The 12564-nt window shown below is 42.6% G+C and overlaps 1 protein-coding gene across 1 annotated transcript in view; it reads right to left on the bottom strand.

Annotated features, from left to right (window-relative positions):
* The window catches only part of USH2A (usherin), a 452818-nt gene that overhangs the window by 184525 nt on the left and 255729 nt on the right, over positions 1 to 12564 (bottom strand). The gene's annotated exons all lie outside the window — the stretch shown is intronic.

Raw genomic sequence — 12564 nt, 5'->3', positions numbered from 1 at the left:
ATAGAATGTCCTGGGAGATTGAAGTGTTCTCCTACTGGTTTTTCTGTCTTCTGGTTCCTGATGTCAGATTTATGTCCATTTATCCTTTGGCGTAGGGTTTGGCCTGTTTGTCCAATATAGAGAGCTGAAGGGCACTGTTGGCATTTGATGGCATACACAATGTTAGAGGATGAGCAATTAAATAGTCCTGAGATGGTATGTTGGATGTTGTTGGGGCCAGTAATGGTGTTGTCTGGGTGTATGTGGCAGCAAAGTTGGCATCTGGGTTTATTGCAGGCTCTGGTACCAGTGTCCATGTTAAGTCTGGTGGTTGTATTATTGTGGGTGAGGAGTTGTTTAAGATTGGGTGGCTGTCTGTAGGCAATGAAAGGTCTTCCTCCCAGAGCTTGAGAAAGGGAGCGGTCATTGTCCAGGAGAGGCTGTAGATCTCTGATGATGCGTTGTACTGTTTTAGCTTGGGAGCTGTATGTGATGACTAGTGGTGTTCTGTTATTTTCTTTTTTGGGTCTGTCTTGCAGCAGGTTCTCTCTAGGTATCTGTCTGGCTCTGTTGATCTGTTGTTTAACTTCATCAGGTGGATATTTTAGTTCTAAAAAGGTTTGCTGTAGATCTCTTAGGTGAGATTCTCTGTCTGTAGAGTTGGAACAGATGCGGTTGTAACGTAAGGCCTGGCTGTATACGATGGATTGTTTGGTATGTTTGGGATGGTAGCTAGAAGCATGTAGATATGTTTGTCGGTCAGTTGGTTTTCTGTATAAGGTGGTGTCTATACGTCCATCCTGTATTTTTATAGTAGTGTCCAAAAAATGTATTTCTTGCATAGATTGGTTCATTGTTAGGTTGATGGTGGGGTGAAAGTCATTGAATGTCTGGTGGAAGGTTTCCAGGGTCTGTTGTCCATGTGTCCAGATAATAAAAATATCGTCAATGTATCGCAGGTACAGGAGAGGTTTGAGTGGGTAGGAGTTAAGGAAACGTTGTTCTAAATCTGCCATGAAGATGTTGGCATACTGTGGGGCCATGCGGGTGCCCATGGCTGTGCCGCTGATCTGGAATCTCACCTAAGAGATCTACAGCAAACCTTTTTAGAACTAAAATATCCACCTGATGAAGTTAAACAACAGATCAACAGAGCCAGACAGATACCTAGAGAGAACCTGCTGCAAGACAGACCCAAAAAAGAAAATAACAGAACACCACTAGTCATCACATACAGCTCCCAAGCTAAAACAGTACAACGCATCATCAGAGATCTACAGCCTCTCCTGGACAATGACCGCTCCCTTTCTCAAGCTCTGGGAGGAAGACCTTTCATTGCCTACAGACAGCCACCCAATCTTAAACAACTCCTCACCCACAATAATACAACCACCAGACTTAACATGGACACTGGTACCAGAGCCTGCAATAAACCCAGATGCCAACTTTGCTGCCACATACACCCAGACAACACCATTACTGGCCCCAACAACATCCAACATACCATCTCAGGACTATTTAATTGCTCATCCTCTAACATTGTGTATGCCATCAAATGCCAACAGTGCCCTTCAGCTCTCTATATTGGACAAACAGGCCAAACCCTACGCCAAAGGATAAATGGACATAAATCTGACATCAGGAACCAGAAGACAGAAAAACCAGTAGGAGAACACTTCAATCTCCCAGGACATTCTATACAAGATCTCAAAGTAGCTGTCTTACTACAAAAGAATTTCAGAAATAGACTGGAAAGAGAAGTTGCTGAATTGCAACTTATCACCAAGCTCAAAACCATGGAGGGACCTGGTTTGAACAGAGATATCGGGTTCTTATCTCATTATACATGATAAGCGATCTTCAGCCATCTCAACCCTTGCTTTTTCATGCAAAACCATTTGCAGTCGTTTGCGGTCATCAACAGCTATCAGTCAGTCAATCACCCATTTCCACCACCCTTCTGAGTGATCCCCCCTCCCCATCCCCACCCCTCCCCACCCCTTCTCTACATAAGTGCCTGGAAACTTCCATTTCACTGTATCTGAAGAAGTGTGCATGCACACGAAAGCTCATACCAAAATAAAAACTTAGTTGGTCTTTAAGGTGCTACTGAAGGAATTTTTTTATTTTACTTCGATCCAGACCAACACGGCTACCTACCTGTAACCATAGTATAGTATAGTATAGTATAGTATAGTATAGTATAGTATAGTATAGTATAGTATAGTATAGTTATCTCTCGCTTGGACTACTGCAATGCGCTCTATGTGGGGCTACTTTTGAGGGTGACCCGGAAACTACAACTAATTCAGAGTGCGGCAGCTAGACTGGTGACTGGGAGCAGCCGCCGAGACCACATGACACCAGTCTTGAAAGACCTACATTGGCTCCCAGTATGTTTCTGAGCACAATTCAAAGTGTTGGTGCTGACCTTTAAAGCCCTAAACGTCCTCGGTCCAGTATACCTGAAGGAGCGTCTTCACCTCCATCACCTTCTGGCAGTTCCCTCGCTGCGAGAAGCCAAGTTACTGGGAACCAGGCAGAGGGCCTTCTCAGTAGTGGCACCTGCCCTGTGGAACGCCCTCCCACCAGATGTCAAAGAGAAAAACAACTACCAGATTTTCTCGCAATGAGGGAACTGCCAGACGGCCCTCGGTGCTGGACCTCAGTGTCCGGGCAGAATGATGGAGGTGGAGACGCTCCTTCAGGTATACTGGACCGAGGCCATTTAGGGCTTTAAAGGTCAGCACCAACACTTTGAATTGTGCTCGGAAACGTACTGGGAGCCTTCATCTGCCCCAGCTGCAACTGAACACGTCTCTTCCATATTGGTCTCTACAACCACATCAGGAGCTATAACTCTCCAACAATTTGACTTCACTTGAGGTGCACTCTTCCACTGTCTCCCAAGACAGATGGATGCCAATAACAATTTTCATGTATTATATTCCATTGCATTTAATTATATATATATTTTAAAGGAGCAACATTTTATCCCTTTTACAGAATACAAAAGCAATGAATCATTCACACAATCATTTTTCCCACTTGCAAGAAGTGTTATTTTCCACTGTATGTTCAGTATGTAAGATCCACTTTCAGCTACACAACAAATATTAGTATTTTTGTTTTAAAATGCTTACGATAAAAAGCTATCAGCAAAGCAACACTTTGTTCTGATGCCTAGATAACAACAGTAATACACAGTAATTATATAATTAGTTGTAACATTAAGTTCTAGTTATAGCAGAATGATTACTTGGTAATTATGAGAAGTATATAATTACTCAATAATTATGAGAAGTATGTAATTACATAACCATTTTATTCAGCTCCCTCCAAAAAATGAACTTGCACATTTATAATGAGTTAGGCAAAGCAGGAGTTCAAATTGCTCACTGCTTCAAATTCCAACCGAGGAGCCAGTGACAGATCTCCTAACATGAATTATGTACAGAACAAAGGTTTCTTATCCAAACAATTTGCAGTACTGGCAACTAAAATATTAGGAAAATCTTATTCTCTCTCTCTCTCTCTCTCTCTCTCTCTCTCACACACACACACACACACACACACACACACACACACACACCCTTTTCTTTAAGAATTCAGGTCCTCAAATTACTCATGCTGGCAGTGACACACAGTGTGCAGCTTTGCCACTTTTCACTGCATAAACTTGACTTTCAGTGGGCTGGAAAATGCAGCCACATTGGTTCAGCCTGAAAGAAAGTGCAACACTGATAAGCATTTCATATCATTTGATGGCATTCCTGACTAGTTTGCCTCAGCTTGGATCCTATTTGTGAGTATAAGTGGGTAGCGCATTCCTCTTTCCATTTTTCATAGGTGTCCTTCTTCGCACCTGACTCACAATTCTAAACACAGCAGTTTGACAACAAGAATGTGCCTCATGCCTATATTAGCAATAGCCTGGGATACTGGTAAGTTTGAAGGCAATTGTTCTTCCTCCTGTACGGTTTGCACTGAGGCAACCATTTATTCTATTTGTTTCAGCCTTTCCCTTTCCTGACAGGATCCTCAACCAGGATGTTTTCATCAACCCCTTACTGTCCACTCCATTCAGCAAGGGCATTTCTGTGAAGGAAGCTTCTAGAACCAGCCTTTCCTCATGGAGAGCCAGCAGAAAGTTGTACAGTAAGCAGGCAATCCTGATTTTGGGGCTAATTCATACAATCATCTCTCCCTAACAGCAGCCACTGCCTCAAAAAACAGTTAACCCGGATGACTTTTAAAGTAAGGTTACCAGATGTCCCCATTTCCCCGGCACAGTCCCCGGATTTACAAATCAGTCCCCTGGCAAAATCCATCTATTTAGTAGGAAGTTGAAAAGTGTCCCTAGATTCAGTGAAAAAAAAATCTGGTAAGCTTATTTTAAAGGGGAACCAGATAATTTCATGGAAGAATAAGCTTGTCAATGGCTATTAGTCATGACTGATATATGCTGCCTCCAGATTTACAGGAAGTGGTTGTTGGTGTCCTGCTTGTGGTCTTCCCAAGAGACATGGGTGGAACAGGAAGCTGGACTTTGGTCTGATCCAGCAAAGTTCTTTTTATGGATACAGTGGTATGTCAAAAGCCAATCCAGCACAAATGCATAGCGGAAAAGGCTTCTCTTCTACACAGTGTCAGAGGAAGGGGTGGTCCGCACCGGGTGTCATCCCTGAGGGGGGTGACATCGCTGTGGCTCCCCCCTGGGATGCTCGACGCGGGCAGCTTAAAAAAGTCACTAAAGGGAAACAGTACTGAGTGAAGCCAAACAACTCAGGCCCATTTTGAAATTCCAAATACGACCAATATCTAGCTGCTATTAAATATTACATCACTGAGATTACAATAAGGCTTTTTTTTTCTTAAAGTAAACAAAAAGTGGACTTCAAAAGCCTTTCATTTCAAGGCGTTGAAAAATGACCCATAAATTAGCACTTACTTACTTTTCCTTCTCATGGCTTGTTCAAACGTACTCCTCTACAAGCACAACGAATAGAGTGGGGCGGGGGAGGTATATGATATTATCCTTTGTGCTCCATTTTTATTGCAGAAAGTGCCCCTGTGTGTAAATATTAAAAGAGGGGGGTGGGTGGGTATTTGTAGCCTCATTCTAAATGTTTGTGTGTCATAAAATGAATCGTAGGCTGAGGGTTTAGGGCAACAGACCAGTGCAATAATAAGGGAGGGGGGATTAAAAACATGGACATCCTTTTAGGGTCCCTATGCAAAAAAACACAGCTAGAAAAGAAATGCCAGGACCCAAAGGTAACCCTCCTTGATCTTCTACCATATTTCGTTAATTATATCATCATTGTAGCACTCCAAGAAATTCACACAGAGCAAAAGTTCCATGCAACCTAAGTGAGGTTTTCCTTTGAAGCAGAGACCCATGGGATCTGAACTTTTGGAATGACTGCTCTCTTTGGCAGCCTGAGCCAGCCCCCCATTGTGTTCACTAAGATCAGTGTGTGTAAGTAGCAGTAATAAACTGACAAGGAAATGCCATGGAGAGCAATGAAGGGGGAAGATGAAGGCAGCTTTCTGTTCCTTATACTGCCTACAACCTGTAGATCATGCAACCTTTTTTATATATATAAAAAATAGTAATAATACTTTTATCTCATAGACTCACTATGCCTGCTGAGAAGAGGAGGGTGAAAAATAAATGACCCTTTGACTCAAGTGTATTTAGGGGCTTGTTCAATACAAGGAGGTTCACAAAGGAGATGTATTATAGTCCAGAAAAGTCTGCAGGCTATCATATCCCCTGCTGCGTGAGCAAAGGTGGGAAATGTACAATCCACAGATATGGAAAAGCTCATTTAGAAAGCAGCCCACACCACTCTGCTGTTTCTAACTATGAGTCAAGCACAATTTTATGAGCCTTGTTAGAAGCAAAAATAGCGAACTTGTACCAAGTAGCAATCGGTGGATGTAACTTGGGTGAAAAAGGATCAATAGAGGTTAAATGTAATAAATGAGATTAAAAATATTTTCCATACGCAGAGATAACACAGAGACGACTGCTTTTTGGAGATAAAAAATAATGCCAATGATGACAGAATGGCTATAAAGATTTGCAAAAAACTTCTTACAAAACAAGCTGAAATTTATTTTGTTCTTATTTATGATTCATAAATTCATGATGGTGGCAGCATTTTCCCATGCTCTTGATTGGCTTGGAGTAATTATCCAAATCCCCTACCCCTGGGAAACTCAGGAGGTTTACAACCCAATTTGCTGCCAGCAATTTCCCTGCCTGAGCTGACGGATGCTGAGGACTCCCACACTGCTGGTTCTGGGGGACTTCAACATCTTATTCACCGGCAGGTCAAACTCTGGACCTTGTTTTCTCAACTGGGCAGGAAGAGGGTGATCTGAAAGTGGGTGATATTGACACCAGAACCTTGTCATGGCCAGATCATTTCCTGTTTAGATTTATGCTTTCAGCACCTTTCCCCCTCCGCAGAGACAGGGGACCTTTCAGGATGGTCTCCCCCTTGAGGCTGATAGATCCGGTGGGCTTCCAGATGGCTCTGGGGGATTTTCCAGCTGGTATGACTGATGCTCCTGTCAAAGCCCTGGCCAACCTCTTGAATATCCAAATGGCTCAGGCCATTGACAGAATCACCCCAAGTGCCCTCTCCAGCTTTGTGGAGCCCGCTTGGCTCTTTGGGATACTCCAGAGCTTAGGACGAGGAAACAAGCTGTGAGACTGCTCAAATGTGAGTAGAATGCAATTGAACACCACTGATGGCTCATCATTCAACCTACCTAGTGGCAGTGAAGGCAGCAAAGATGGTATACAATACATTGCTGCCTCCATTGCATCCTTATTGTGTCAACTGGTAGAGCATCTCTGGGTAGTTAGAGATCACTTACAGTCTGGGCTGAAGGAGGTGGTAGAACCAATGGGAGCTCACTGTGGCTTGGTTTCATCCACTGGGATCTCTACTCCACTATTATAGCAGATAAAGGTCAAGGAGCACCCAGAGCATTGTCTAGTCCTGTTGTGTTGGATGAGTTTCAGTTAGTAAGATTTGAGGATTTGGATAAGATGCTTGGATTGGTCAGGGCAACCACTTGCACTCCGGACCCTTGCTGCTCTTGGGTGATAAAAACTAGCAGGGAGGGGACAGCTGGCTTGGCCAGGGAGGTGATGAATGCTTCCTTGTGAGAGGGGGTGGTTCCTGCCTGCTTGAAGGAGGCAGTGTTATGTGCTGAACTGTTGTTTTGCATTGGTAATGGATTGGATGAGAGCCAACAAACTGAAGTTGAATGCAGATAAGTCTGAAGCACTTTTAAGGGGTCGTTCCCTAGACCAGATGGATGGGAGGTTGCCTCCTCTTGACGGGGTCACACTCCCCCTGAAGGAGCATGTACATAGCTAGGGGGTTCTTCTGGATCTTACTGTTTACTTGAGGCTCAGGTGGCCTAAGTGAGGTGGAGTGCCTTCCATAAGCTTTGGCTGGTGGTCCAACTGCTCCCCTATCTGGACAGGGATAACCTAAATTCTGTTGTCTATGCTCTGGTAACCTCTAGGTTGGATTACTGCCTCTGAATACAGTTTGTAAACTTCAGCTGGTACAGAACTCCGCAGCCATGCTGCTCACCAGAGCAAAACGGTTTAAGCATATAATGTCATTCCTAGACTGACTGCACTGGCTGTGAATTAGTTTCTGGGCCCAATTCAGAGTACTGGTATTGGCCTATAAAGCCACGTATGGCTCAGGACCGCCATACCTAAAATACCTACCTCTACTCATATGAACTGATCTGAGGCCCATCTTTGTGTGCATCCTCGACAAGAGATCTGGAGGGTGTGAACATGAGAACGACGCTTTTCTGTGGCAGCTTCCTGTTTCTGGAATGCTATCCCTAGGGAGGCTTGCCTGGAAACTTCATTACATATCTTCAGGTGCCATGCAAAAACATTTCTCTATAACCAGGTGTTTGGCTGATTGACATTCGATGGCCTTTTAAATATGCTTGTGAGAGGTGGATTGTTGGTCTGGTTTTGGTTTGGGGTTTTTGCACATGTTGTGTTCTCCTTTTGTATTTTTATGTGAACTTCCCTGTGATCGTCGGATGAAGGGCAGTATACAAATTAAACAAATAGATAGATTTCAAGCTATTTTCACAATTTCTTTGGGACACCTGGCCACCTTTAGTGGAGAAGGGAATCTCATGTCTTGTAGAGAGGTGCCTCTTACTACTGCCATTTTATCCTGCTAGTTTCTATATAAAATGATATGCATAGATTAAAAATATATATCTGACAATCTATCCGGGTGAAAACTGAGGTAATAAAGTGTGCTATTATGGGCACATACTATAAGCTTCACCCAATGCTGCTATTGATGAATGAGCATGCAAATGTAAGGGAATTGTTCGAAAGAGGTTCTAAAGCATGTTTTTTTCTTTAATATTCATGTAAATAGGTGCATAAAACTCTAGTGGATGGCTGGTGCATGAATTACTGCTGTCCTGGGTCCATCATCCTATGGGGTTCACTAGACTGAAATAACATAAATGGGCATCCTTTCCCATTCTTCTTATAATCATTGTCACAAGAATTTTAATGCCTCATATATTCCCGTAATTTTTTTTCTCCCTGTGAGCTGTACTGTTTTGACCTTTTCAATATTCTGTAATTTGACTGGCTGGCCATTTCAAGTTCTCTCCTTTTTACAGCCTTATTAACTTGTGGGAAAGAGGTGAAATGGACAGCCAATCAGAATACATAATACTGCAAAGGTCACAGTAGTGCAGTATAGCACCAAGCAGACATGGAATACTATCTGGTAGGCATTAGCATTCCAATTTCTTATTCATGTTACAAAGATTGTAACAGGAATAGAAAATGGCACAACATCAAGCCATTCATGGCAAAGACTGTAATAGAAAAGGAAATAGAATAAACTAAATTCGTTCTTTTTTGCATTCAGAAAGAGGAGTTCTCTTTATCTCATACTTCACCTCGTTGAATGAATGTATACGTGAAGAAGCAATAGTATTGAATGGCAATATCCACCCTGATTCACTGAATTTACAGCAGTCATTTTGTATTGCTAATCCAATCATTTTAACAGTTCAGAGTCCCCTTGACAAGTAACAAAATTGCTCATGGTCATGTACAAAGAACACATCAACCTTAAAAACATTAAAGCCTATTTTAAAACACTAATTCAAAGCAACAAGAGAGGCAGTATAATAGAAAAATAACACATCTGGAAATAACTGAGAAGTGATAGATGCAGGAAGCACATCAGAAGGTAACTAGGTAGAAATCCCTGGTTAGGAATTTGAGACTAGGTACCTTCAACGAAGCTGGCCTCGCTGTGCATTTTATGGCCTCATGCCACTTACATAGCATGTAAGCCATTACAGTACAGTCACGGGGAAAGGTAAAGACGCTAGTCAGGAAATGTAAATTCAGACAATCCAACTGCAGGTTAAAGATGCATGCTGGAGGATACTCTACTGTGACTTTCCTAGAGTTAATTAGTAACTGGATAAGATTGTAGAGATACTTGCAACAGGTTTGAGGGTCTACATGTTTGCTCATGAGTAGGTTCAATCCCTTGTATGATTGTTGAACTGGAACTGTTTCATCTTAACCCATAATTGCTTCCTCCAATTCATCACAATGAGCTGAGCTTTTCAGTAACAGATCAAACAAAACCTATGATCTTGCATTTTTCATCACATTCATCTTCCTAATACTCCTGTAAGACAGCCCAATATTGTTCCCACTTTACAGATGGGAAAATTAGCTGAGATAGAAAACTTTATGATTAATTCAGAGGAAGAGCTAAAATTGTCTTACTGATCAACTTCTATTGCAGTGGTTTTCAATAAATCTGAAGGAGTTGCAGGAGAAGTCTTGTAAGGGCCGCAAAAAGGGGGGACATTGTGCACTAAAGTTCTCTGTCTGGCCATCTTTCTATCTTTCTGTCTATCAAGTGAAACAAAACTCATGTTTGTTCGGCAGTACTTTTCTTTTTTACTTGTTTATCAACAAGTAGCCTAATTTGCATAGTTGTTGCAAATTGGATTTTCAGTCAATTACAAGTTTGGGGAAATTGGGCCTCTGCACCATCAAAAACATTTAAAAGTCTAATGTCATTTTTGTTCAGCCTTTGCACTTTTCTTTGTGAATGGTGCTTTCAAATAATTATGAAAACTGGTTTTGAGTTGATGGATGAGTTGGCTGTTCTTGCAGTTGGATCAGAGTTTCAAGCCTTCTAATTATGCTCTAAAGGTGAAGGTACATAGCAAGGTGTTTAAAAATTGGTGTAGCCGTAATGCAAGAGAAGTCAGTTATGCCCCTTAAAACATATTCCTGTCCATTACTTTGTGAATTCAACTCTGAGTACTCTTTCCAAGGTCTACACCCTGTAAGTTCCTTTGTTTATATTGTAACAAGAAATCCCCCAAGCCCCAATTCTTTAACAAGTTGTTTAACCAAACACCTCTCCAGGCTGGAAGAATTTAATTGCTTCTCAATGTCATAAGGTAAACAAAATAAGGATCCACGCAGGGCATATCTTAATTGAGCAATCAGAACACATGACAGCATTAGATCATTTTCACCACTGTTTTTCTTTTGAAGCTAATGAGACCTTAAACCATTTCCAGAAACTACATGGTTTTTCAGTAAATGTCTAGGTTAAACAAAAACAATATACAGAGTGTCCTGTGCCCCTCAGTTTTAATGTTATCCTATCCTTTCTATTGTCTTCTGTATATAGTTTTACTCAAAGAACAGTGCATGAATTCAGTTGAAGATTTTTCTTTTTCAATATGATCACAGCTAGTGTAACATAATGTGCTCCAGCATGCTCTAGTTATCTCTCGCTTGGACTACTGAAATGCACTATGTGGGGCTACCTTTGAAGTTGACCCGGAAACTTCAACTAATCCAGAATGCGGCAGCTAGACTGGTGACTGGGAGCCAAGTTACAGAGAACCAGGCAGAGGGCCATCTTGGTAGTGGCACCTGCCCTGTGGAACACCCTCCCACCAGATGTCAAAGAGAAAAACAACTACCAGACTTTTAGAGGACATCTGAAGGCAGCCCTGTTTAGGGCTTTAAAGGTCAGCACCAACACTTTGAATTGTGCTCGGAAACTAAACAGCTTTGGTCCAGTATAGCTGAAGGAGCGTCTCCACCCCCATCATTCGGCCCGGACACTGAGGTCCAGTGCCGAGGGCCTTCTGGCGGTTCCCTTGCTGTGAGAAGCCATCTTAGTCTATCAGAAAATAACCATTGTACTCCTCACCCTATTCCCACACTTTCGCCACCTGTCCACCACTCTTCCTTCCTGCTGCCCCCCCCCAATTTTGTTACTGTAGCACAGTACCATCCAGCTATGTTTCCACTTTCCAGCCCTATCTCATTTCCCCCCCCAGTTAAGCTCAGGCCCCAGCATGGATCCTGCCCTCCCTCTTTCACTGGGAGGACATTATTCCATGCTGGTTCTTCTTTGAGGACTCCTTGATTGAAGCATAAGTCTTGTTCCCCCTCTCCCACTGGGGGAACAGTATTCCATATATCTTCCTCCTCTTTTTTAAGTTCAGTTATATTGTCCAGGACTGCATCTTGCTTCAGTTCATTCTCTACTGAGACCAATCCACCTTCACTTTCCACAGAGTTCTGCCTTATTTTGTGGATCTCTATATTGTTCTGTCGCAATTCATCTCTCACGTCCAAAATCAGTTCCAGGAGTTTTTGATAATCCAAAAAGTCTAGATGATGTTGTGTCTACTGACATCCTGATTGTCTCAAATTCCATGGGATCTGCAGAGATTACAATGCAGGAACTGGCGCTGTTCGTATATCCAAACCTCAGAAACAAAGTTTACGTCCGATCTGGTTCTCAACTCTCATTTTTAATTCTTGTTCATATTTTAAAAATCTTGTGTCCATTTCTGAAAAGAGCATTATCAAACTTCTTGTACACAGCCTTATATTTGCTCTCTCTTCAGAGTTAACAGTTCTCAGCCTCAAAGAGGCTTCCTTCCTATTGTGATGTCATAATGGTGGCTGGCTGACCCCTCCAGGGACCCGACTCCAGTTCCCGGGGGGCTTCCCCAGTCCAAATTTTAAAAAATTTACAGGGATTTTAATGTTATCAATCCTTCTCCCCTTTACCCTGCCTCAGGGGGAAGGTTTTAAGACCAATCCTTGGAAGTTATTAAAGTCCGGTCAAACTCTCCAGCTGCAGGCAAGTTAACTGCATCACCGTTCTCTCAATGGGGGAGACCAACTTCCTGTTTAAATATCCTCCCGTGGCCAATTCTTTTCAAGTGGATTTTTTTAAAAAAAATCTTTCTATTACTCACGGTGTCCAATGTCTTCCAAATCCTTAAAAAAATAATAATCCACCGCTCTCCACTGCCGGCTCGGAGCTTCGTTCTGTGAGGGTAGCAGTAGACTTGAAAATGGCACCCGCGACTGCAACTCTGCTCTGACTCGGAGCTCTCAAGGAGAGCTTGCCGGTGAGCAGAGGAGTCACCTTTGGGCGCAGCTGAGCTCTCATTCCCCCAGAAAGCTCAATCTGGGGTTCT

This window comes from Zootoca vivipara, chromosome 3, assembly GCF_963506605.1.
Source record: "Zootoca vivipara chromosome 3, rZooViv1.1, whole genome shotgun sequence".
Classification (NCBI taxonomy): Eukaryota; Metazoa; Chordata; class Lepidosauria; order Squamata; family Lacertidae; genus Zootoca; species Zootoca vivipara.
The sequence above is the reverse complement of the archived record's forward strand: the minus strand, read 5'-3'. Positions and strand labels throughout refer to the sequence as shown.